The sequence below is a fragment of the Pseudophryne corroboree genome, chromosome 8 (genome assembly GCF_028390025.1).
Source record: "Pseudophryne corroboree isolate aPseCor3 chromosome 8, aPseCor3.hap2, whole genome shotgun sequence".
Taxonomy (NCBI): domain Eukaryota; kingdom Metazoa; phylum Chordata; class Amphibia; order Anura; family Myobatrachidae; genus Pseudophryne; species Pseudophryne corroboree.
In genome coordinates this window covers 365,144,132-365,169,042 of record NC_086451.1, presented here as the reverse complement: position 1 = coordinate 365,169,042, position 24,911 = coordinate 365,144,132, and the positions used below count along the sequence as shown (strand labels likewise).

The 24,911-nt window shown below is 43.8% G+C and overlaps 1 long non-coding RNA gene across 1 annotated transcript; it reads left to right on the top strand.

The window, feature by feature from the left end:
* Positions 1–14,369: 14,369 nt before the first annotated feature.
* LOC134947809 (uncharacterized) lies at positions 14,370–24,635 on the top strand. The gene is made up of 5 exons (XR_010182790.1): positions 14,370–14,436; positions 15,198–15,221; positions 22,965–22,994; positions 24,275–24,361; positions 24,550–24,635. It is a non-coding gene; the product is annotated as an uncharacterized LOC134947809 (long non-coding RNA).
* The last annotated feature ends 276 nt before the right edge of the window (positions 24,636–24,911 follow it).

Here is a 24,911-nt window from a genome sequence, read left to right as displayed (position 1 = left end):
TCTGCATACCAAATATACATTATTAAAATATGTTCCTAATCTATGGACATACAAATGAAATCACTTGTGAACCCACAATAAAATAGCTACATTCTAGCTTGCACGTTTAAATGATGTTAACCACTTCTTAGACATTACTGTAAAAACTATAGTACGTAATAGACACCTTGCAAAGACTACAGTGGTTACAATTTGAAAGGATACTAAACAGTATTTAAGAGGAACTAAAGAAATGCTATTACTGTGAGTGAAAATTTTCTTTATAGAATATATAGTTTAACTTTCCTGTGTGCAATAGGTATTGTTGACTTACTGGCAGCAGTTTTTTATACTTTATAACAGGTGTTATCCTAGACCAGCGGTGGCCAACCAGTGGCTCTTGAGCCGCATGAGGCTCTTTCTTTATTTACATGTGGCTCCCAACACTCTAAATCATGTGACCACAACAGATACAGAAACTGCTACACTCCATCCAGACATGCAGCAGCACTAAAGGGACTGAAAATTGAAGGAGTCAGATACTAGAGGCGAGACACCCACTGTCCAACAGAGAACACATTAAGAGCTGCAGCAATGGCACGACTTGGTGGGGGAACTTTAGTGACACATGAGGGTGGGCTAGAGTGACACAAGGCGGAGCTGGCTGGAGTGACACAGAAGGGTCCTGGCAGGAGTGACACAAGGAGGAGCTGACTGGAGTGATGAAGGAGGGTGCTGGAAGTAGTGACACATGGGAAAGCTGGCTGGAGTGACATGGGGGGTGCTGGCAGGAGTGACATAGGAGGGTGCTAGCAGGAGTGTCACATGGGGAACTGGCTGGAGTGACATAGGAGGGTGCTAGCAGGAGTGTCACATCGGGAGCTGGCTGGAGTGACACATGGGGGAACTTAAGTTTATTATGTGAATCTGGCCTTTTCAATTATTTTATGTGAAAGTGTCTTTTTCAATGGATCAATGGTTTTTATTTTATGTCAGTCTGTCTTTTTCAATGTATTTTGTACCAGGGGGGTGGGCTAGCAGGCACAAGGCCACATTCCATTTTTGCATGCGCGCCTTCGGCTCGATGTCGGCACTTTGACGTACATAACAAGGTTTTTTGGCTCTGTCACTGACTGGTTGGCCGCCCCTGTCCTAGACTACATGCTTCAGGTATTAGATATTATGGGGCTCATTTATCATATCATAAAACTAGCTGTGAATAATAAACCTCTTGGCGTATGATAAATGGTGCTCCAGCCTATAAGGTCCCAACTGTCATTTTTCAAACACATCACAGTTGGAAGCTGATTGCCTGGAGCACCATTTATCATACGCAGGCCCGCCATCAGGTGGGTGCTGCAGGCACAGCTGTCCCGGGCCCTTCCTCTCTAACAGAAAGGAGAGGGCCCGGGCCGCTCATGCCACCATCAGGCCGCCACGATGCTCTGCCCACTTTACATTACCGAGTTCTGGCACTGTCACAAGAGGAGGAGAGGATGCTGCAAGCTTCTATTGCAAATGTCCCTCCAAAAATGGCCGCCTCCTCAGAGGAGGCAGGTTATTAAAGATACTAGAGGAGGATCCTCTAGTATCTTTAATAACTGTCTCCTCTAAGATGGTGGCCATTTTGGCAGGGACTTTTCAATAGACGCTTGCAGTGTCCTCTTCCCCTTCTGTGACAGTGCCAGATCTCAATCATGAAAAGGGGGCAGAGCTACACGGGACTAGGCTGCTACCACATCTGTTACAACTTCGACTAGCCTGTGATAGGTAAGTTGAAGGAGAGTGAGTGGGAGAGGGAAAGTGTGTGTGTGTGTGTGTGTGTGTGTGTGTGTGTGTGTGTGTGGGGTATGGTATGCAAGGTCGACCACACTTAGGTCGACAGTAAGTAGCTTGATATGGTTTCTAGGTCAACAGGGACTCTAGGTCGACATGTACAAGGTCGACATGACAGATGGTCTACATGAGTTTTTTCACTTTTTTTGGTGTCGTTTTCTCCGTACAGTGTTCCCGTGTCTTCTCGCATGACTCACTTCACTTGCAATGCTTCAGGCAAGGTTACCATTCCCAATTGTAGTCCATGTGGATCGTAATGTATGAAAAAGTAAAAAAAATGAAAAAAAGGTGAAAAACTTAGACATTGTCGACCTAAGTGTGGTCGACCTAGAAACCGGATACCGTGTGTGTGTGTGTATCTGTGTGTATGTATGTGTGTGTATGTACGTGTGCGTTCATTTATGTGTATATATATTTATTTCTTTATGTGTATATATATATATATATATATATATACATATATATATATATATATATATATATATATATATAAATTGTGAGTCCTGGGACCTAGAATTTCTGATGGCAGCCCTGATCATATGCAAGGAGTTTTATAATTTACAAGTTTTATCACTGGTTGATAAATGAGCCCCTACATTTCATTGTAAATTCAGTTCAATATATATTGGTAAGTGTAATAACCTGTGACTTGCCAGCAAGTCTGGCAATGTTACCGGCAACTATATACCTATGGTGTGTTCTGCAGACCACACAAATGCCCATTTAGAGAAGCGCATCCTGTCTAATATGGCAACTTACTTTTGATATATGTCAATTAAAACAGCGGCTTTGCTGCTCTTTAAGAAATAATTAATGAGTTAAAGAAACAAATCTAAGGATAATTGTCAGTGGACATTACTCAGTTTACATCCTAATGTGTCTCTTAGTCTGTCCAAGCTTGCCTACTAATCCTATAACACATTTCTAATGACTGCATGCTCTGCAAAGTATCCCAGTTCTATTGGCAAATACATTCTCCTGTATTCTACATCATGACCTCCAGACATGATGTAGTTAGGATCCTGGAGGTCAGGATCTTGACAGTCACAATGCTGACAGATCCCTAAGTTGAGTATTAGTAACCCTACTACCTTCTTTTAGGGTTAGGCAGTAGGCACTAGGGGGAGGGTTAGGCTGTTGGAGGGGACGGTTAGGTTTAGGCTGCCGAAGGGGACAGTTGAGGTTAGGCTGCCGAAGGAGTGGGTTAGCATTAGGGCTAAGATTAGAATACTCACTGGAATCTGCCTGCATTATGGCAGTTAGGATTCCGCTGTCAGAATTCTATCCATCAGCATTCTGACCATTGGCACTTTCTTACCCAATTCCTCCAAAAAAACTTACACCATTTTTTGGAGCCAGCTGTATTGTACTGCTTGCATTATTTTCAAGTTTTGCTTTCTTCAAATCACTTCTTCAAAAATTACAAAATGTGTTCATTAAATAAACTTATTTTTGTGGCAAAATCTGAAGGGTCAAAGATCTTTTTTATGGTCAATTCACACAAGGGAAAAAAGGAGTTTTCCTGAAGGTAGAAGACTTTTTTTTTTTAGCTATCTCTGAAGAAGTGGCCTTTACAGATGTTTAAATATTGCTAATCCAGACTGAAAGATAATTCTCAAATTAAACAAAATAACTGTGGCTTTTATAATAGGGATGTTTGCAATGTAAAGTTTCAAAGCTTTATAAAAATGAAATGACCATAAAATTTCCAAATTTTTACTTATAGTCTTAAAAAATAAATTCCATGAAATTAAGTTTACAAATTCCAGGCGGATTGGTATTAAGTGGACTGCAAAGCAAAAGTCTAAAGGGGTAATTCAGACCTGATCGGAACAGCAAATTTGTTAGCAGTTGGGCAAAACCATGTGCACTACAGGTGGAGCAAATGTAACATCTGCAGAGAGAGTTAGATTTTGGCGGGTTATACTGTTTCTGTGCAGGGTAAATACTGGCTGCTTTATTTTTATACTGCAATTTAGATTTCAGTTTGAACACACCCAACCCAAATCTAACTCTCTTTCTGCACATTATATCTGCCCCCCCCCCTGCAGTGCACATGGTTTTGCCCAACTGCTAACAAATTTGGTGCTACGATCAAGTCTGAATTACCCCTAAAGGTGCATACACACAGTGCGATTCTGGCTAAATGCCGATTTTGACTTTGTGATTTCCCTAGAACTTTCCAGAGCCCAGAATCACCAAAATTGACTATACACACGGTGCGATTTTGACTATATACAATTTTGACTATACTAGAAACTAGATTATATACAATATAGTCAAAATTGCCTTGCCTGCATCGGTATCGTAAGCTGTATACACACGGTGTGATATGTGCTAACTTTTCTTCCGATTTTGACTATATAGTCAAAAGTGCGGGATGCCGGCCAAACTCAAACTTTTTTCAAAGGGGCAATCATGTACAAAGCTAAGCCATGCCTTGTAAATGATGTCTTTTTAAAAAAACATCAGAGTTCGGCTGGCATCCCGCACGTCCGCCGAATTCGGACTTCATTACATCCTGGCCCATGACTCTATTAGACCGGAGCTCAGTGAAATAGACAGTTCCACTCATTATAAATTGCAGCAAAGTTTCACATTTAGCACTTTTTTTTTTTTTTAAACTAACTTTTCTTTAACATTATTTGGATTTGACAAATGGAATATATTATTTCCAAAAAATATTGTGTTTTGTATGAAGCAATAAAAAGAAAACATTTAATGTAATAACCTGTTGGTATAAAGAAATTATATTTTAGCCTAGAGTACATATATGTGAAATTCCCTTTGCACTTCCTCATAGGAATCAATGTTCTTTAAAGAAATATAATTAGAACTTCAGCTCCAGAACAGCATGCTTCCTCATCTGACAGCTTGTTCTGGAAAGGTGTGGAGGAGCCAATGACATCTGGCACACAACATGCCGTCAGCAATGTCAGCACTGTGTAATAGCTTCAGAGAGGCACAAGGCTGGGATCACAGAGAGACTAGTTTGGATAGGATCTGAACAACCCAACACAACTTTCTTGGCTTTTGGTAACAAAGCAGATGAGAGGACTTTTTATATAAACTGTTCTTAATGTCATGACTCCATTTCAAATAAAGTATATGGAAAACTCACCATTATTCGCTTATTTAAATTACATCTGTCTTAAAATATAGTCATTTTATTTTGTTGATAATTAGTTTATTGAGGAGGTAGTCATTATGCCAACAGTTAATATGTCCACTGTGAATATGCCGCCAGCATCATACCGACACGGGGGGTAATTCAGACCTGATCGCTAGGGTGCGTATTTTGCATCCCTGCGATCAGGTAGTCGCCGCCTACAGGGGGAGGGTATTGTGTGTGTGCAGGTGTGCGATCGCATGTGTAGCAGAACTGACAAACATCAGTTTGTGCAGTTTCTGCTCTGCCCAGGACTTACTCAGCCGCTGCGATGATCAGGGCCGGAGCTGACGTCAGAACGTCCCTCCTGCGTTTTTCCAGACACTCCCTAGAAACGGTCAGTTGCCACCAGCAAAGCCCTCTTCTTATCAATCTCCTTGCGATCGCCGGTGCGTCAGTAATTTTCGCACCATCCCGTCGCTGACCAGCGATCCCCGTTGCTGCGGCCTGTCACACCTGCGTATTGCAGTGCATACTCATGCGCAGTTCAGACTTGATCGCAGCCTGTGAGAAAACGCACAGCAGCGATCAGGTCTGTATCGGGCCCAAGGTTGTAATGTTTCTCTTTGGATGTCAACTGTGTCAGCATTATAACTTTAAATATGATGTTATACCATCATGTTTAAAGTTAGAATGCAGATACAATGAAATGCTTTAATAACTGTGTTGGTATTATGCAGTCGTCATTGTCCTATTAGCAGTTTACAGTCAACATTAGCCGCCGACTAAACACATGTATTCCGTTAAATTGAATCCAATCTGGGGATCTATATTATATTAGAAACATTAAGCACAATTTATTTTACAGTTGGTGGTTGTGTTATATTTTTTCTCTTAGTACTTTGTATGCAGATTCAGAAGAAAATGGGGTTAGTGTGCATAACTACCAATCTCATTAAACATGACAGCTCCCATAGTAGGTTCTGCTACAGATGTAGCCACCTTTATCTTGACTGTTTCTCCGCCGAGACGGGCGTTTAGTCACGCTAAGGCGATAGCTGAGTTTAATCACAGGTAGGCGCGTTGAGGCGATCTAGATACTCATCATGCATTACACATCTCCACCACTGTGTGGCTAATGCTCCACTAATCCAGTACTTTCGATCGTACAGTATAGCGGCGGATTGATCTACAGCTCTGGCAATACTGTAGGCGTAACGGGAGGCGGTGGAAAAAGTATGGAGTACTGTACTGTATGTGTATGGAGACGCAACTACAGTAATTGTGTAAAAGGAAGAATGTACAGTACAATGTATAAACACCGTGCTTTTAAAATATATGAGCGTCTGAGTTCGCTAATGCATAATGGGAATGGAGGACTGGCAGGAGGCGGAGGAAAACACCGTGCTTTACAAATGCGAGCGTCCGAGTCCTCTAAGGCATAAAACAACAGCAATGGGGCGGGGGCCGGGCGCTGTTTGCAGTACTTTCACACATGAAATTGGAAATCTCTCATGAGGCGTCGTGGGCTAGGGGTGAAGGCTCCCACCTCCCTCGCTGGGGGACCAGGGTTCGAGACCTGATGTGCTTTTTTTTTTTTTTTCTGTAATAATACACTGTATTATTTTATTTACATTGTAAGACAGTCAATGGAAGGATGCACACAGGTTTCACATAAATCAAAGTACATCTGCAGGAGCGATTCTTTACGCTAAATGCACCTAAACAGCGGGAATGAAATGAGTGTATTCTGACGCTACCAACTGAGCAAAACAGTACTGTAGATCTTCAGCGTTTGTGTATTGCACAGGACCTGAATTTCCTCCCTGTGCAGGCTCCCAGGGGGGAAGGGCGATGGGGGTAGGGGGGAGACGATGGAAAATACTGTGCCTTTGAAATGCAATTACATGAGCGTCCGAGTACACTACGGCATACTGTAAACCAACACCAATGGGAAGGAAGTGCCAACCTTATTTTTAATGTTTTCCCGTGACATTCACTTTAACATTTTTTTTTTCTCTCCAATACAGTACATCCAATGGAAGGATGCACACAGGTTTCACATAAATCAAAGTACATCTGCAGGAGCGGGGCGTTTGTGTATTGCACATGACCTGCATTCCCTCCCTGTCTACTGCATGATCTGTGCAGGCTCCCATGGGGGAAGGGCAACAAGCTGGCAGGAGGCGGAGGAAAACACCGTGCTTTACAAATGCGAGCGTCCGAGTCCTCTAAGGCATAAACCAACAGCAATGGGGCGGGGGCCGGGCGCTGTTTGCAGTACTTTCACACATGAAATTGGAAATCTCTCATGAGGCGTCGTGGGCTAGGGGTGAAGGCTCCCACCTCTCTCGCTGGGGGACCAGGGTTCGAGACCTGATGTGCTTTCTTTTTTTTTTTTTTTTTTCTGTAATAATACACTGTATTATTTTATTTACATTGTAAGACAGTCAATGGAAGGATGCACACAGGTTTCACATAAATCAAAGTACATCTGCAGGAGCGATTCTTTACGCTAAATGCACCTAAACAGCGGGAATGAAATGAGTGTATTCTGACGCTACCAACTGAGCAAAACAGTACTGTAGATCTTCAGCGTTTGTTATTGCACAGGACCTGAATTTCCTCCCTGTGCAGGCTCCCAGGGGGGAAGGGCGATGGGGGTAGGGGGGAGACGATGGAAAATACTGTGCCTTTGAAATGCATTTACATGAGCGTCCGAGTACACTACGGCATACTGTAAACCAACACCAATGGGAAGGAAGTGCCAACCTTATTTTTAATGTGTTCCCGTGACATTCACTTTAACATTTTTTTTTTTTCTCTCCAATACAGTACTGTACATCCAATGGAAGGATGCACACAGGTTTCACATAAATCAAAGTACATCTGCAGGAGCGGGGCGTTTGTGTATTGCACATGACCTGCATTCCCTCCCTGTCTACTGCATGATCTGTGCAGGCTCCCATGGGGGAAGGGCAACAAGCTGGCAGGAGGCGGAGTAAAACACCGTGCTTTACAAATGCGAGCGTCCGAGTCCTCTAAGGCATAAACCAACAGCAATGGGGCGGGGGCCGGGCGCTGTTTGCAGTACTTTCACACATGAAATTGGAAATCTCTCATGAGGCGTCGTGGGCTAGGGGTGAAGGCTCCCACCTCCTTCGCTGGGGGACTAGGGTTCGAGACCTGATGTGCTTTCTTTTTTTCTTTTTTTTTTCTGTAATAATACACTGTATTATTTTATTTACATTGTAAGACAGTCAATGGAAGGATGCACACAGGTTTCACATAAATCAAAGTACATCTGCAGGAGCGATTCTTTACGCTAAATGCACCTAAACAGCGGGAATGAAATGAGTGTATTCTGACGGACTGTGCATCTTCGGTATTTGTGTGAAGGCTCCCAGGAGGGAAGGGCGTAGGGCAAGACAGTGGAAAATACTGTGGTCAAAGAAAGGGCATATCCAAAACTAAGGGAAACTGTCACAAAGTACAGTAACTACAGTACTGTACGTTGAATGCCTGGAACGCACGACGTCTGAGACGCACGACGTCTGAGGCGCACGACGTCTGAGACGCTCATTGAGCATAAGGACGGTCATGGCTGCTGTACGGGACCGTCCCTATGCTCTGGGTGAGCTGCGTCTCCTCGTTCGCTGGCGGGACAGAACTCTCGCCAGCAACGAGGAGAAAGTCACAGCATACAGGAGGGCAAGTAGGGCTATCCTCCGGACTTACAACCGGAGGAGGACAGTGAGGTCTCTCCAGAGGAGATGGAGTGACCTCGTGAGGAGGACCCCAAGACGCCTGCAGGCCATAAGGGATTGTAAGTACAGTACATTACTGTAGATTACTGTACTTTAAGTTACTGTAGTTACAGGTACAGTACATTATAGCAGGGGCTGCTGTAGCAGCAGGTATCCGGTCTATACAGCACTGTACAGTATTTGTGGTAAACAAATGGTTAAACAAGGACCAAACATTAACCCGGGTCAAAAGGTCAATTTGTTTTTTGGCGTCGACCTAGATGGTGCGGCTTTTGAAATTGGTTGACACCAGTTACTGTAGGTTGACATGGTCGTTAAGTTGACATGGAAAAAGATCGACATGCGTTTTACAAAAACAATTGTTATTTTTTTAAACTTGTGTATATACAGTAGTTCTTTACAATCCACGTGGTCTACGATTGTGCAGTGTACAGTATCATGCAGTGTACAGTATATGCAATGTATCACAGTGTATCGTGCTGCGTAATTGCAGCGTGTCATGCAGTGTACATTCAGTATATGGTATTGTGCAGTGAGTGTAATGCATAGTGAATCACATCGTGCAGCAGAGCCGGCCTTAGGCATAGGCAAACTACAGTAGGCAAATGCCTAGGGCATTTGCTATGCTTAGGGGCACCAGCAGCTTCTGCTGATTAAAATGATATGCGGCATGCCTATATTTTGCGTGACTGCGGCTGTATCTGTATCTGGCTAGGGCCTGCACTGTCGTGCAGTGTACTGTATACACATGTGGTAATTGCAGTTTTTTGTGCAGTGTACATTGTATCATATTTTGCAGGGAAATGTGCAGTGTAATGTGCAGTTTGTCGTATCACGCAGTGCATACACTATGCAGTGTCGTGCAGTGCATTGTGTGGTTTAATTGCAGTGTGTCGGGCAGTGTGCAGAAATTTGTGTTTCAGATAGTACAGTGTTCTAAGGGATGTTACTTTGGCAGAAATTATTCTAAGGGATGTTACAGTGGCCTAATGTGTTCTGACGTGCATTACTCTTGCATAATGTGTTATAAGGTTCATGACTGTGGCAGATCTCTACTTTGTGACGTAATGTGGATATACTACTGCACTACTGTGACGTACAGTACAGTAACGTGAATAAGGTGCTCTACTGTGTGACACAACGTGAATCAAGGACAGTACTGTGACGTGAATACGGTGCTCTACTGTGTGACACAACGTGAATCAAGGACAGTACTGTGACGTGAGACAGTACTGTGACGTGAATAAACTGCACTACTGTGACATGACGTGAATAAGATGAATTCAGGTGAGTACTGCATCATCTGTCATGAAATCAATTTATACTGTAATGAACAGTACTGAGATGGTTAAGGGTGGGAGGGCTGCATGCTGATGTGTGTCATAATGTTTATAAGGGCAATGCTAATGTGTGTTACAATGTCTATAAAGGTAGTGTTCTGTCTAATACCCTGGACCTACTGTACTGTAGCGATACTGTAAGTGTACTGTATGTCACATTTAGAAATGTGCCCCTTAAGTTTTGAAGACAGTACAGTACACTATGCCCTCCTGAGTGATTAGGTGCAGGGTACTAGAATGAACAATTCCATTTATTGTGATGTCATAAAGATGCTGTCAATGTTGAATTTCATTGGCTGTACAGTATGCTGCCATTATACTGTATATATATTTTTACAGGGCTGGTAGCACGACGGCACAGGAGGCGGGACAGGCGCCGCCAAGCTGGTAAGTATTGTCAAATACAGTAGTGTACAGTACATAGTGATTTCTATAGTCCCAACCCCCTGTCCTGACCATCACAGATAACTCGCTGCAATCCGTTAATGTTAAGAATGTCTGTTTACAAAACTAAATGTAAATATTAAACACAAAGTATAAATAACATTGTAGATAGCTGAATACCCGTGCTTCGCTACGGGATGAGGATGGTAAATTCCAGTGATAGTTGTTTGTTAATTTACGTTTGTTGGCGATCTAGTATACAGTACTGTATACTTTAAGCATACTGTATCTTGCTTCTCTGATGCAGATTGTGTAGTGGCCGGACCCCTTTTTGGTCCTGGATACTGTACAGTATATGTTTCAAATTGACAGCTTCACTTACAGTACTGTTATTTTTTTTCCCACAGTACCACCACCACCACCACCACCACCTGCTGCGCTGCCAGGTATTGTGTAACGAGAATTCTGGTGCTACTGTCATCGTTACACTACTGTACATGTGTCCTGGATACTGTACAGTACATGTTTCCAATTGACAGCTTCACTTACAGTACTGTTATTTTTTTTCCCACAGTACCAACACCACCACCACCACCACCACCACCTGCTGCGCTGCCAGGTATTGTGTAACGAGAATTCTGGTGCGACTGTCATCGTTACACTACTGTACATGTGTCCTGGATACTGTACAGTACATGTTTCCAATTGACAGCTTCACTTACAGTACTGTTATTTTTTTTCCCACAGTACCAACACCACCACCACCACCACCTGCTGCGCTGCCAGGTATTGTGTAACGAGAATTCTGGTGTGACTGTCATCATTACACTACTGTACATGTGTCCTGGATACTGTACAGTACATGTTTCCAATTGACAGCTTCACTTACAGTACTGTTATTTTTTTCCCACAGTACCACCACCACCACCACCACCTGCTGCGCTGCCAGGTATTGTGTAACGAGAATTCTGGTGAGACTCATCGTTACACTACTGTACATGTGTCCTGGATACTGTACAGTACATGTTTCAAATTGACAGCTTCACTTACAGTACTGTTATTTTTTTTCCCACAGTACCACCACCACCACCACCACCACCACCTGCTGCGCTGCCAGGTATTGTGTAACGAGAATTCTGGTGCGACTGTCATCATTACACTACTGTACATGTGTCCTGGATACTGTACAGTACATGTTTCCAATTGACAGCTTCACTTACAGTACTGTTATTTTTTTTCCCACAGTACCAACACCACCACCACCACCACCACCACCACCTGCTGCGCTGCCAGGTATTGTGTAACGAGAATTCTGGTGCGACTGTCATCGTTACACTACTGTACATGTGTCCTGGATACTGTACAGTACATGTTTCCAATTGACAGCTTCACTTACAGTACTGTTATTTTTTTTCCCACAGTACCAACACCACCACCACCTGCCCACCAGCACCAGACTGGCACGGAGGCGCCGCCACCATCCGAGAGCTCCGGAAGTGGTAATAATTATTTTTGTTACAGACACACTAGTTTCCTACAGTATTACTGTAATTTTTGTATTTTACAATACTTGTTATCTTTTACACACAGACCGCCTCGTAATTGATACGGAGGCGGAGGAGGATGTCACTTACGTTGAGTCGGGGGAGGAAGAGGAGCCAGAGTATAGTAAGTACAGTAGGATTTTCTCAAGCCCATTCTTAAAAGTATTGACCAAGTCCACTTTTATTACTTTTCAAGTTTTCAGGCAGGAATTCCAAACATGTACTGTACAGTATTTCCCTCACTGTGAAGACCCCTTTTCGCCTCTGTGCGAAATCGCCTCTACTTCAACAAGAGTTACTGTGCACGTGTCCTCTGTGTCCATCTTATCAAAAACAGTTCCTGTGTATTGTCCCCTTACTGTATACAGTATATTTGTAAAGGTTAATCATGTCCCCTCTTAATCTCCTCTTTTCCAATGTAAACATGCCTAGCCTGCCTTTCCTTGTATTCCATCTTCTCAATCCACTTCATCACTTTGGTCGCCCGCCTCTAAACCTTTTGTAGTTCCACGATATCCATTTTGTATTATGGTGCCCAAAATTGTGCATCCTACCCACCCTCCACTAGCCTAACCCTCCAATCATACTCTGAATCCACACTCTGCATTCTGAATGTCGGGATCCAGACAGCAGGTCTTTTAAATACAGTACTGTATGTCCCCTACCACTGGACAGTCATTCTGCTCCTACTGTATTATGAATATATCTCTGCCTCCTGTAGCACTGTACAATTTTGTAGTAACTGTACTCTACTGTATTTTGTTTATAATATTTTTTTATTTTCCACTCAGTAATTATTGACAGTGAGGAGGAAGAGGAGAAGAAGCCCTCTCCCCAACTTGGTAAGTAAACTGCAGTATTGTACTGTACTGTACATTGTGTTAAACCAATGGGTTGGGTTTGCGTGACCAGCAGTCAGGATTCTAGCGGTCAGGTGACCGACAGTGGCATCCTGATTGCAGCAATCCCAACAGGGTGAGGTACGGTATCCTAACCCTCCTCCACTACCCCCTGATTCTGGCCTCGACATTCTCGTCTCTGTGTGCGAAATCTACTCTCCTCCTCCAATTCCTGACTGAATTTTTGCCTTACTGTATTCAACACAGAATACAAAAGTATATTTCATGGAATTTTTGCTTTCACAGGCCCTACACTGTCACAGGCGGTGGCGGTGGCGGAGGAGGAGGAGGAGGACCAGGACTCTCTGTCCCTCACCACACTGCACCCATTAAGTAAGTCCAGTCCGGTACATCTTGCCTCTGTAGAGCCAGTTTGAGCAAGGAGAGATTGATTGCTTCTTTTTTTGGTGGGGGCCCAAACCAACCAGTCATTTCAGCCACAGTCGTGTGGCAGACCCTGTTTATATAACATAAGGGTGGGTGGGAGGGCCCAATCACAATTCCATCTTGCACCTCTTTTTTTATTTATTTATCTTTGCATCATGTGATGTTTGGGGAAAATTGTTATAAGTGCCATCCTGTCTGCCACTGCACTGCCACTCCTAAATGGGCCAGGTGTTTGTGCCGGCCACTTGGGTCGCTTAGCTTAGTCATCCAGTGACCTCGGTGCAAATTTTAGGACTACAAATAATATTGTGAGGTGTTCAGAATAGACTGGAAATGAGTGGAAATTATGGTCATTGAGGTTAATAACACTATACAGTAGGATCAAAAATACCCCCAAATTCTACGATTTAAGCTGTTTTTGAGAGGTTTTTGAAAAAAAGCACCAGGATCCAAAACAAGTCCGAATCCAAAAGCAAAACACAAAACCCTAAAAATTTCCGGTGCACATCTCTAGTTTTAATAAAGTCCAGGAGGGAAACATTCTCCTAATGAAGACACTGCAAGCAATAGGACACGAGGATGTGCACGGAGACTGGAGGGGGGCGAGGTTCAGGGGGAATTTTAAGAAAAATTACTTCACAGAAAGTGCAGTGGACAAGTGGAATAGCCTCCCATCAGAGGTGATAGAGCCTAAAACAGTAGAGCTACAGTATTTAAACATGCATGGAAGAGACATACATAAGGATATCCTTACAAAGAAATAAGGATCAAATAAGGTTTGATGTAAAAAAAAAGGTTAAAAAAAAGAGGCAGATTAGATGGGCAAAGTGGTTCTTACAGTATTTGTCATCAAATTCTATGTTTCTGTATGCAGACCCTCCAACATGACCCGCCGCACTGCTCTGTTTCTAGACTTCCCTCTTAATTTATGATTTCCATCACCTGTGTTGAACTAGTTAAATGATAAGAATGCTGTTTCTTCACAGGTGATGGCAATAATAAATTAAGAGGGAAGTCCAGAACCAGAGCATTTTGTACCTAGTGGGGCGGGTCATGTTGGAGGGTATGTGTATTTCCTGGAATGAACCTTTTTTTTTTTTTTCACATTAATGTTTTTTTTCACAGGCCCTACACTGGAACAGGCCACGGAGGAGGAGGATGATGATGATGATGATGCGGCTGCATTTAGTGGTAAGAATTATTACTGACATTGATCTGATGCCATCAGAGTAGCACTTTTCATCAGATTTTTCTGGCAAATGCGTAGAAATCGGATGAAAATTGTTTTTGTTTGAACTGGTGATATTGCCCATACAGTAGCAACCGATCACATTCCACATTAACATTTACAGTATCTAGTTACACTTACAGACGATAATACAGTACAGTAGGTAATATTTGATTGGTTGCTACTGTATGGACAACATCCTGTTCTAAAAAAAACACCCATCTTACTCAATTTCTCTCTCTCTCTCTCTCTCTCTCTCTCTCTCTCTCTCACCCCTTGTCACTGTCTCTCCATTCATCTCTCTAGATACTGTCAGTGATGAATTTCCCATTAGGCACGAGAGGCACGTACTGTACCTAGTGGCGGCATCTGTTTGGGGGCCTCAGTTGGATGCTTACAGTATGCTAATACTGTCATCCCAAAAATTACCACTACAGTAACTGCTAAATATTTTAAGTGTACTGTACAATATGCACATACAGTACTGTACAGTATACATAATTCAAAGCAAAAAAGAGTTGCTACCTTATTCTAGTCATAATCACCGGCATACGGGCCACTCACAAATTTTCTGATGGTCTCTGTGGGGTCCCTTGGAATCACCATGCCTGTCACAAGCATACCTTTTTTTACCCACCTGACACTGGGCCTGGACACTAGTGTACTATTACTATACTTTTTACTGTATACTGTATCTTATAATATTCTTCTCTTTTACCCACAGACGACGAGCCAGAATACATTTTTGGTAAATATACTGTACAGTAGCAATAGTTGGTACTGTAATTACTAGAGATGAGCGCCGGAAATTTTTCGGGTTTTGTGTTTTGGTTTTGGGTTCGGTTCCGCGGCCGTGTTTTGGGTTCGACCGCGTTTTGGCAAAACCTCACCGAATTTTTTTTGTCGGATTCGGGTGTGTTTTGGATTCGGGTGTTTTTTTCAAAAAACCCTAAAAAACAGCTTAAATCATAGAATTTGGGGGTAATTTTGATCCCAAAGTATTATTAACCTCAAAAAACATAATTTACACTCATTTTCAGCCTATTCTGAACACATCACACCTCACAATATTATTTTTAGTCCTAAAATTTGCACCGAGGTCGCTGTGTGAGTAAGATAAGCGACCCTAGTGGCCGACACAAACACCGGGCCCATCTAGGAGTGGCACTGCAGTGTCACGCAGGATGGCCCTTCCAAAAAACCCTCCCCAAACAGCACATGACGCAAAGAAAAAAAGAGGCGCAATGAGGTAGCTGACTGTGTGAGTAAGATTAGCGACCCTAGTGGCCGACACAAACACCGGGCACATCTAGGAGTGGCACTGCAGTGTCACGCAGGATGTCCCTTCCAAAAAACCCTCCCCAAACAGCACATGACGCAAAGAAAAAAAGAGGCGCAATGAGGTAGCTGACTGTGTGAATAAGATTAGCGACCCTAGTGGCCGACACAAACACCGGGCCCATCTAGGAGTGGCACTGCAGTGTCACGCAGGATGTCCCTTCCAAAAAACCCTCCCCAAACAGCACATGACGCAAAGAAAAAAAGAGGCGCAATGAGGTAGCTGACTGTGTGAGTAAGATTAGCGACCCTAGTGGCCGACACAAACACCGGGCCCATCTAGGAGTGGCACTGCAGTGTCACGCAGGATGTCCCTTCCAAAAAACCCTCCCCAATCAGCACATGATGCAAAGAAAAAGAAAAGAAAAAAGAGGTGCAAGATGGAATTATCCTTGGGCCCTCCCACCCACCCTTATGTTGTATAAACAAAACAGGACATGCACACTTTAACCAACCCATCATTTCAGTGACAGGGTCTGCCACACGACTGTGACTGATATGACGGGTTGGTTTGGACCCCCCCCAAAAAAGAAGCAATTAATCTCTCCTTGCACAAACTGGCTCTACAGAGGCAAGATGTCCACCTCATCTTCACCCTCCGATATATCACCGTGTACATCCCCCTCCTCACAGATTATCAATTCGTCCCCACTGGAATCCACCATCTCAGCTCCCTGTGTACTTTGTGGAGGCAATTGCTGCTGGTCAATGTCTCCGCGGAGGAATTGATTATAATTCATTTTAATGAACATCATCTTCTCCACATTTTCTGGATGTAACCTCGTACGCCGATTGCTGACAAGGTGAGCGGCGGCACTAAACACTCTTTCGGAGTACACACTTGTGGGAGGGCAACTTAGGTAGAATAAAGCCAGTTTGTGCAAGGGCCTCCAAATTGCCTCTTTTTCCTGCCAGTATAAGTACGGACTGTGTGACGTGCCTACTTGGATGCGGTCACTCATATAATCCTCCACCATTCTATCAATGTTGAGAGAATCATATGCAGTGACAGTAGACGACATGTCCGTAATCGTTGTCAGGTCCTTCAGTCCGGACCAGATGTCAGCATCAGCAGTCGCTCCAGACTGCCCTGCATCACCGCCAGCGGGTGGGCTCGGAATTCTGAGCCTTTTCCTCGCACCCCCAGTTGCGGGAGAATGTGAAGGAGGAGATGTTGACAGGTCGCGTTCCGCTTGACTTGACAATTTTGTCACCAGCAGGTCTTTCAACCCCAGCAGACCTGTGTCTGCCGGAAAGAGAGATCCAAGGTAGGCTTTAAATCTAGGATCGAGCACGGTGGCCAAAATGTAGTGCTCTGATTTCAACAGATTGACCACCCGTGAATCCTTGTTAAGCGAATTAAGGGCTGCATCCACAAGTCCCACATGCCTAGCGGAATCGCTCCGTGTTAGCTCCTTCTTCAATGCCTCCAGCTTCTTCTGCAAAAGCCTGATGAGGGGAATGACCTGACTCAGGCTGGCAGTGTCTGAACTGACTTCACGTGTGGCAAGTTCAAAGGGCATCAGAACCTTGCACAACGTTGAAATCATTCTCCACTGCACTTGAGACAGGTGCATTCCATCTCCTATATCGTGCTCAATTGTATAGGCTTGAATGGCCTTTTGCTGCTCCTCCAACCTCTGAAGCATATAGAGGGTTGAATTCCACCTCGTTACCACTTCTTGCTTCAGATGATGGCAGGGCAGGTTCAGTAGTTTTTGGTGGTGCTCCAGTCTTCTGTACGTGGTGCCTGTACGCCGAAAGTGTCCCGCAATTTTTCTGGCCACCGACAGCATCTCTTGCACGCCCCTGTCGTTTTTTAAAAAATTCTGCACCACCAAATTCAAGGTATGTGCAAAACATGGGACGTGCTGGAATTTGCCCATATTTAATGCACACACAATATTGCTGGCGTTGTCCGATGCCACAAATCCACAGGAGAGTCCAATTGGGGTAAGCCATTCCGCGATGATCTTCCTCAGTTGCCGTAAGAGGTTTTCAGCTGTGTGCGTATTCTGGAAAGCGGTGATACAAAGCGTAGCCTGCCTAGGAAAGAGTTGGCGTTTGCGAGATGCTGCTACTGGTGCCGCCGCTGCTGTTCTTGCGGCGGGAGTCCATACATCTACCCAGTGGGCTGTCACAGTCATATAGTCCTGACCCTGCCCTGCTCCACTTGTCCACATGTCCGTGGTTAAGTGGACATTGGGTACAACTGCATTTTTTAGGACACTGGTGAGTCTTTTTCTGACGTCCGTGTACATTCTCGGTATCGCCTGCCTAGAGAAGTGGAACCTAGATGGTATTTGGTAACGGGGGCACACTGCCTCAATAAATTGTCTAGTTCCCTGTGAACTAACGGCGGATACCGGACGCACGTCTAACACCAACATAGTTGTCAAGGACTCAGTTATCCGCTTTGCAGTAGGATGACTGCTGTGATATTTCATCTTCCTCGCAAAGGACTGTTGAACAGTCAATTGCTTACTGGAAGTAGTACAAGTGGGCTTACGACTTCCCCTCTGGGATGACCATCGACTCCCAGCGGCAACAACAGCAGCGCCAGCAGCAGTAGGCGTTACACGCAAGGATGCATCGGAGGAATCCCAGGCAGGAAAGGACTCGTCAGACTTGCCAGTGACATGGCCTGCAGGACTATTGGCATTCCTGGGGAAGGAGGAAATTGACACTGAGGGAGTTGGTGGGGTGGTTTGCGTGAGCTTGGTTACAAGAGGAAGGGATTTACTGGTCAGTGGACTGCTTCCGCTGTCACCCAAAGTTTTTGAACTTGTCACTGACTTATTATGAATGCGCTGCAGGTGACGTATAAGGGAGGATGTTCCGAGGTGGTTAACGTCCTTACCCCTACTTATTACAGCTTGACAAAGGGAACACACGGCTTGACACCTGTTGTCCGCATTTCTGGTGAAATACCTCCACACCGAAGAGCTGATTTTTTTGGTATTTTCACCTGGCATGTCAACGGCCATATTCCTCCCACGGACAACAGGTGTCTCCCCGGGTGCCTGACTTAAACAAACCACCTCACCATCAGAATCCTCCTGGTCAATTTCCTCCCCAGCGCCAGCAACACCCATATCCTCCTCATCCTGGTGTACTTCAACACTGACATCTTCAATCTGACTATCAGGAACTGGACTGCGGGTGCTCCTTCCAGCACTTGCAGGGGGCATGCAAATAGTGGAAGGCGCATGCTCTTCACGTCCAGTGTTGGGAAGGTCAGGCATCGCAAACGACACAATTGGACTCTCCTTGTGGATTTGGGATTTCAAAGAACGCACAGTTCTTTGCGGTGCTTTTGCCAGCTTGAGTCTTTTCAGTTTTCTAGCGAGAGGCTGAGTGCTTCCATCCTCATGTGAAGCTGAACCACTAGCCATGAACATAGGCCAGGGCCTCAGCCGTTCCTTGCCACTCCGTGTGGTAAATGGCATATTGGCAAGTTTACGCTTCTCCTCCGACAATTTTATTTTAGGTTTTGGAGTCCTTTTTTTTCTGATATTTGGTGTTTTGGATTTGACATGCTCTGTACTATGACATTGGGCATCGGCCTTGGCAGACGACGTTGCTGGCATTTCATCGTCTCGGCCATGACTAGTGGCAGCAGCTTCAGCACGAGGTGGAAGTGGATCTTGATCTTTCCCTAATTTTGGAACCTCAACTTTTTTGTTCTCCATATTTTATAGGCAGAACTAAAAGGCACCTCAGGTAAACAATGGAGATGGATGGATTGGATACTAGTATACAATTATGGACGGACTGCCACGGTTAGGTGGTATAAAAAAACCACGGTTAGGTGGTATATATTATAATAATAATACAATTATGGATGGACGGACTGCCTGCCGACTGCCGACACAGAGGTAGCCACAGCCGTGAACTACCGCACTGTACACTGGTTGATAAAGAGATAGTAGTATACTCGTAACAACTAGTATGACACTATGACGACGGTATAAAGAATGGGAAAAAAACCACGGTTAGGTGGTATATATTATAATAATAATACAATTATGGATGGACGGACTGCCTGCCGACTGCCGACACAGAGGTAGCCACAGCCGTGAACTACCGCACTGTACACTGGTTGATAAAGAGATAGTAGTATACTCGTAACAACTAGTATGACACTATGACGACGGTATAAAGAATGAAAAAAAAACCACGGTTAGGTGGTATATATTATAATAATAATACAATTATGGATGGACGGACTGCCTGCCGACTGCCGACACAGAGGTAGCCACAGCCGTGAACTACCGCACTGTACACTGGTTGATAAAGAGATAGTAGTATACTCGTAACAACTAGTATGACACTATGACGACGGTATAAAGAATGAAAAAAAAACCACGGTTAGGTGGTATATATTATAATAATAATACAATTATGGATGGACGGACTGCCTGCCGACTGCCGACACAGAGGTAGCCACAGCCGTGAACTACCGCACTGTACACTGGTTGATAAAGAGATAGTAGTATACTCGTAACAATTAGGATGACACTATGACGGTATAAAGAATGAAAAAAAAAACCACGGTTAGGTGGTAGGTATATAATAATAAATAATACAATTCTGGTCGGACGGACTGCCTGCCGTGTGCCGACACAGAGGTAGCCACAGCCGTGAACTACCGCACTGTACACTGGTTGATAAAGAGATAGTAGTATACTCGTAACAATTAGGATGACACTATGACGGTATAAAGAATGAAAAAAAAAACCACGGTTAGGTGGTAGGTATATAATAATAAATAATACAATTCTGGTCGGACGGACTGCCTGCCGTGTGCCGACACAGAGGTAGCCACAGCCGTGAACTACCGCACTGTACACTGGTTGATAAAGAGATAGTAGTATACTCGTAACAATTAGGATGACACTATGACGGTATAAAGAATGAAAAAAAAAACCACGGTTAGGTGGTAGGTATATAATAATAAATAATACAATTCTGGTCGGACGGACTGCCTGCCGTGTGCCGACACAGAGGTAGCCACAGCCGTGAACTACCGCACTGTACACTGGTTGATAAAGAGATAGTAGTATACTCGTAACAATTAGGATGACACTATGACGGTATAAAGAATGAAAAAAAAAACCACGGTTAGGTGGTAGGTATATAATAATAAATAATACAATTCTGGTCGGACGGACTGCCTGCCGTGTGCCGACACAGAGGTAGCCACAGCCGTGAACTACCGCACTGTACACTGGTTGATAAAGAGATAGTAGTATACTCGTAACAATTAGGATGACACTATGACGGTATAAAGAATGAAAAAAAAACCACGGTTAGGTGGTAGGTATATAATAATAAATAATACAATTCTGGTCGGACGGACTGCCTGCCGTGTGCCGACACAGAGGTAGCCACAGCCGTGAACTACCGCACTGTACACTGGTTGATAAAGAGATAGTAGTATACTCGTAACAATTAGGATGACACTATGACGGTATAAAGAATGAAAAAAAAACCACGGTTAGGTGGTAGGTATATAATAATAAATAATACAATTCTGGTCGGACGGACTGCCTGCCGTGTGCCGACACAGAGGTAGCCACAGCCGTGAACTACCGCACTGTACACTGGTTGATAAAGAGATAGTAGTATACTCGTAACAATTAGGATGACACTATGACGGTATAAAGAATGAAAAAAAAAACCACGGTTAGGTGGTAGGTATATAATAATAAATAATACAATTCTGGTCGGACGGACTGCCTGCCGTGTGCCGACACAGAGGTAGCCACAGCCGTGAACTACCGCACTGTACACTGGTTGATAAAGAGATAGTAGTATACTCGTAACAATTAGGATGACACTATGACGGTATAAAGAATGAAAAAAAAAACCACGGTTAGGTGGTAGGTATATAATAATAAATAATACAATTCTGGTCGGACGGACTGCCTGCCGTGTGCCGACACAGAGGTAGCCACAGCCGTGAACTACCGCACTGTACACTGGTTGATAAAGAGATAGTAGTATACTCGTAACAATTAGGATGACACTATGACGGTATAAAGAATGAAAAAAAAAACCACGGTTAGGTGGTAGGTATATAATAATAAATAATACAATTCTGGTCGGACGGACTGCCTGCCGTGTGCCGACACAGAGGTAGCCACAGCCGTGAACTACCGCACTGTACACTGGTTGATAAAGAGATAGTAGTATACTCGTAACAATTAGGATGACACTATGACGGTATAAAGAATGAAAAAAAAACCACGGTTAGGTGGTAGGTATATAATAATAAATAATACAATTCTGGTCGGACGGACTGCCTGCCGTGTGCCGACACAGAGGTAGCCACAGCCGTGAACTACCGCACTGTACTGTGTCTGCTGCTAATATAGACTGGTTGATATTTAAAGAGATATTAGTAGTATACAACAATACTATACTGGTGGTCAGGCACTGGTCACCACTCCTGCAGCAAAAGTGTGCACTGTTAATTAATATAATTGTACTCCTGGCTCCTGCTAACAACCTGCAGTGCTCCCCAGTCTCCCCCACAATTAATTATAAGCTTTTAATTTATACATTGATGACTGTGCAGCACACTGGGCTGAGCTGAGTGCACACAGACTGAGTCACACTGTGTGACTGACTGTGCTGTGTATCGTTTTTTTTTTCAGGCAGAGAACGGATATAGCAGAGAGAAGTGAACGGATATATTATATTAAATAAAAGTTAACTAGCAACTGCACTGGTCACTGACTGTGGTAAACTAACTCTGTCTGCGACTCTGCACAATCTCTCTCTCTCTATCTAATCTATCTCTATTCTAATGGAGAGGACGCCAGACACGTCCTCTCCCTATCAATCTCAATGCACGAGTGAAAATGGCGGCGACGCGCGGCTCCTTATATAGAATCCGAGTCTCGCGATAGAATCCGAGCCTCGCGAGAATCCGACAGCGTCATGATGACGTTCGGGCGCGCTCGGGTTAACCGAGCAAGGCGGGAAGATCCGAGTCGCTCGGACCCGTGAAAAAAAACATGAAGTTCGGGCGGGTTCGGATTCCGAGGAACCGAACCCGCTCATCTCTAGTAATTACAGTATTTTTTTTCTCCAACATTATTTTAAGTCAAACTGATATGACTAACTGTATTTTATCTTTTTACAGTCCGTCGCCAACCAGTGGAGGAGACACCTGGTAATAAAATATAAATACATAATGCACTGTACTGTATTCTAACTTACTGTAACATGTATAACACTGAGCTGATCATCTTCACACCCTCTGACATAACCTTACAGTACATACTGTACTTTCTCTCTTTTTTCACCCTCTTCACTCCACAAATGCATGCTGCCTTTCCTGACTACTGATATAATAGTGTGCAGAGCGTAGCGAGGCACCGTGCCCACCGCGTGGCGAGCGAAGCAAGCATGCAAGGGCCTGCGTTCCGCTCGCCGCCCCTGTCGGGATTGTGTGGTCGGGATTCCGTCGTCTGTATTTTGACCACCGGGATCCCGTCCAGCGGGATTACGTACTGATCTCCAGTCTGAGCCTGCCCTAGGCATAGGCATACTTGCCAAATGCCTAGGGGCACAAGCAGCTTCTGCTGATTAATATGATATGCAGCATGCCTACAGTATATTCTGTGTGTGACTGCGTCTGTATCTGCATACAAAATGCATTACTAATGTGCAGCATTATGTGTATAAGGGGTACTACAGTACTTTGTTGTGTAACATATACTGTAGCAAGGGCACTACTGTGTGGTCTAATGTGAACAAAGAGCAATATGATGTGATGCAATGTGAATAAGTGGGAATACTTTGAGGAGTAATGTGGTATTATCCTATGATGTAACGAGAATAAGAGACACTATTGCATGATATGTTGTGAATAAAGTTGCAGTACTGTGTGGCGTCATTTCAGATTGGGGAATTACTGTGTGGCCATGCCCCTTCCCAGCAAGAACATGCACCGTTTTGGGATGCACACCGAATGTGCACACTGTTGCTATTTTAAACATACAGTAGGTTGGAGGAGCACCAAAACGAGGACTGCTATGGTTGAGGGGTGATGGTGCTGGGAAAGGGGTACAGGCTCAGAGGCGGAAATAGCATCTGTGCAAGGGGGCAGCATCCAAAAACTTGACTAGGGAATCATATTATTTATGGCTGGCTCTGAGTACAGTCCACTATTATTGATAGTACTCCCTACAACACCACCTACAGTACTGTAACCCTCTTTTTTCTGAAGCTGTCATGAAATGTCATGACTGCTAATACATAAATGTCTACAGTATTTGTACTGTGGTGTTTTATTCCTTTGACAACATGTTTATGACCTATTTAGGCTAAACTCTTGTACAGTACTTTCTATTTTGAATACCAGCAATACAGTATAATACTGTACCTACAGTATACAGTAGTAATTGTATAGTATTTGAATGTGACTAATGTTTTTTTTATCCAATATAGAGCCAATGATTTATGGGGGCCCAAGACAGGGCCATGAACGGTGGGCTGGCCCAGAAGCGGGCAGGCAGCAGCCCACTTACACAAGAGGTAAACTAAAGCAATGTTTAAATTACCTCGACAGCATACAGTAGTGTTCGATTTACTGTACTGACAATACAGTACTGTACATTGTAAATAACAAGATTGTCTAATATAGAGTAAAGTACTGTATTGCCATTACTACACTGTAAAGTATTCAGTATTTGTTTTGTAATACTGTCCTTTTTTTCCCACAGAACAGTTGCAGCGTGCCATCCTGCTCCTGCGGGTGGTGGTCCACCTCTTAGTGGACCACTTTTTTAATATATTACTAAGATCGGTTTAATTTTATTTTTGTTTAATAAATATTTTTGTTATTGTACTCCATTGTATAGTATCTTTTTCTACTGTATAAGATAGGCATACTGTACACCATACAATTATCTGGCAGATAATCTGCCAGATCTGGCTGTTTGGAATGAAATTCTGGTAATGGATGAGAGCAAATGACAATCATCCATTACCATAATTTCATTCCAAACAGCCAATGTACAGGCAGCAGTTGATTGATACTGTATGCACACTTCTCCGTCTTCTTACTGTTTCATACTGTACATCT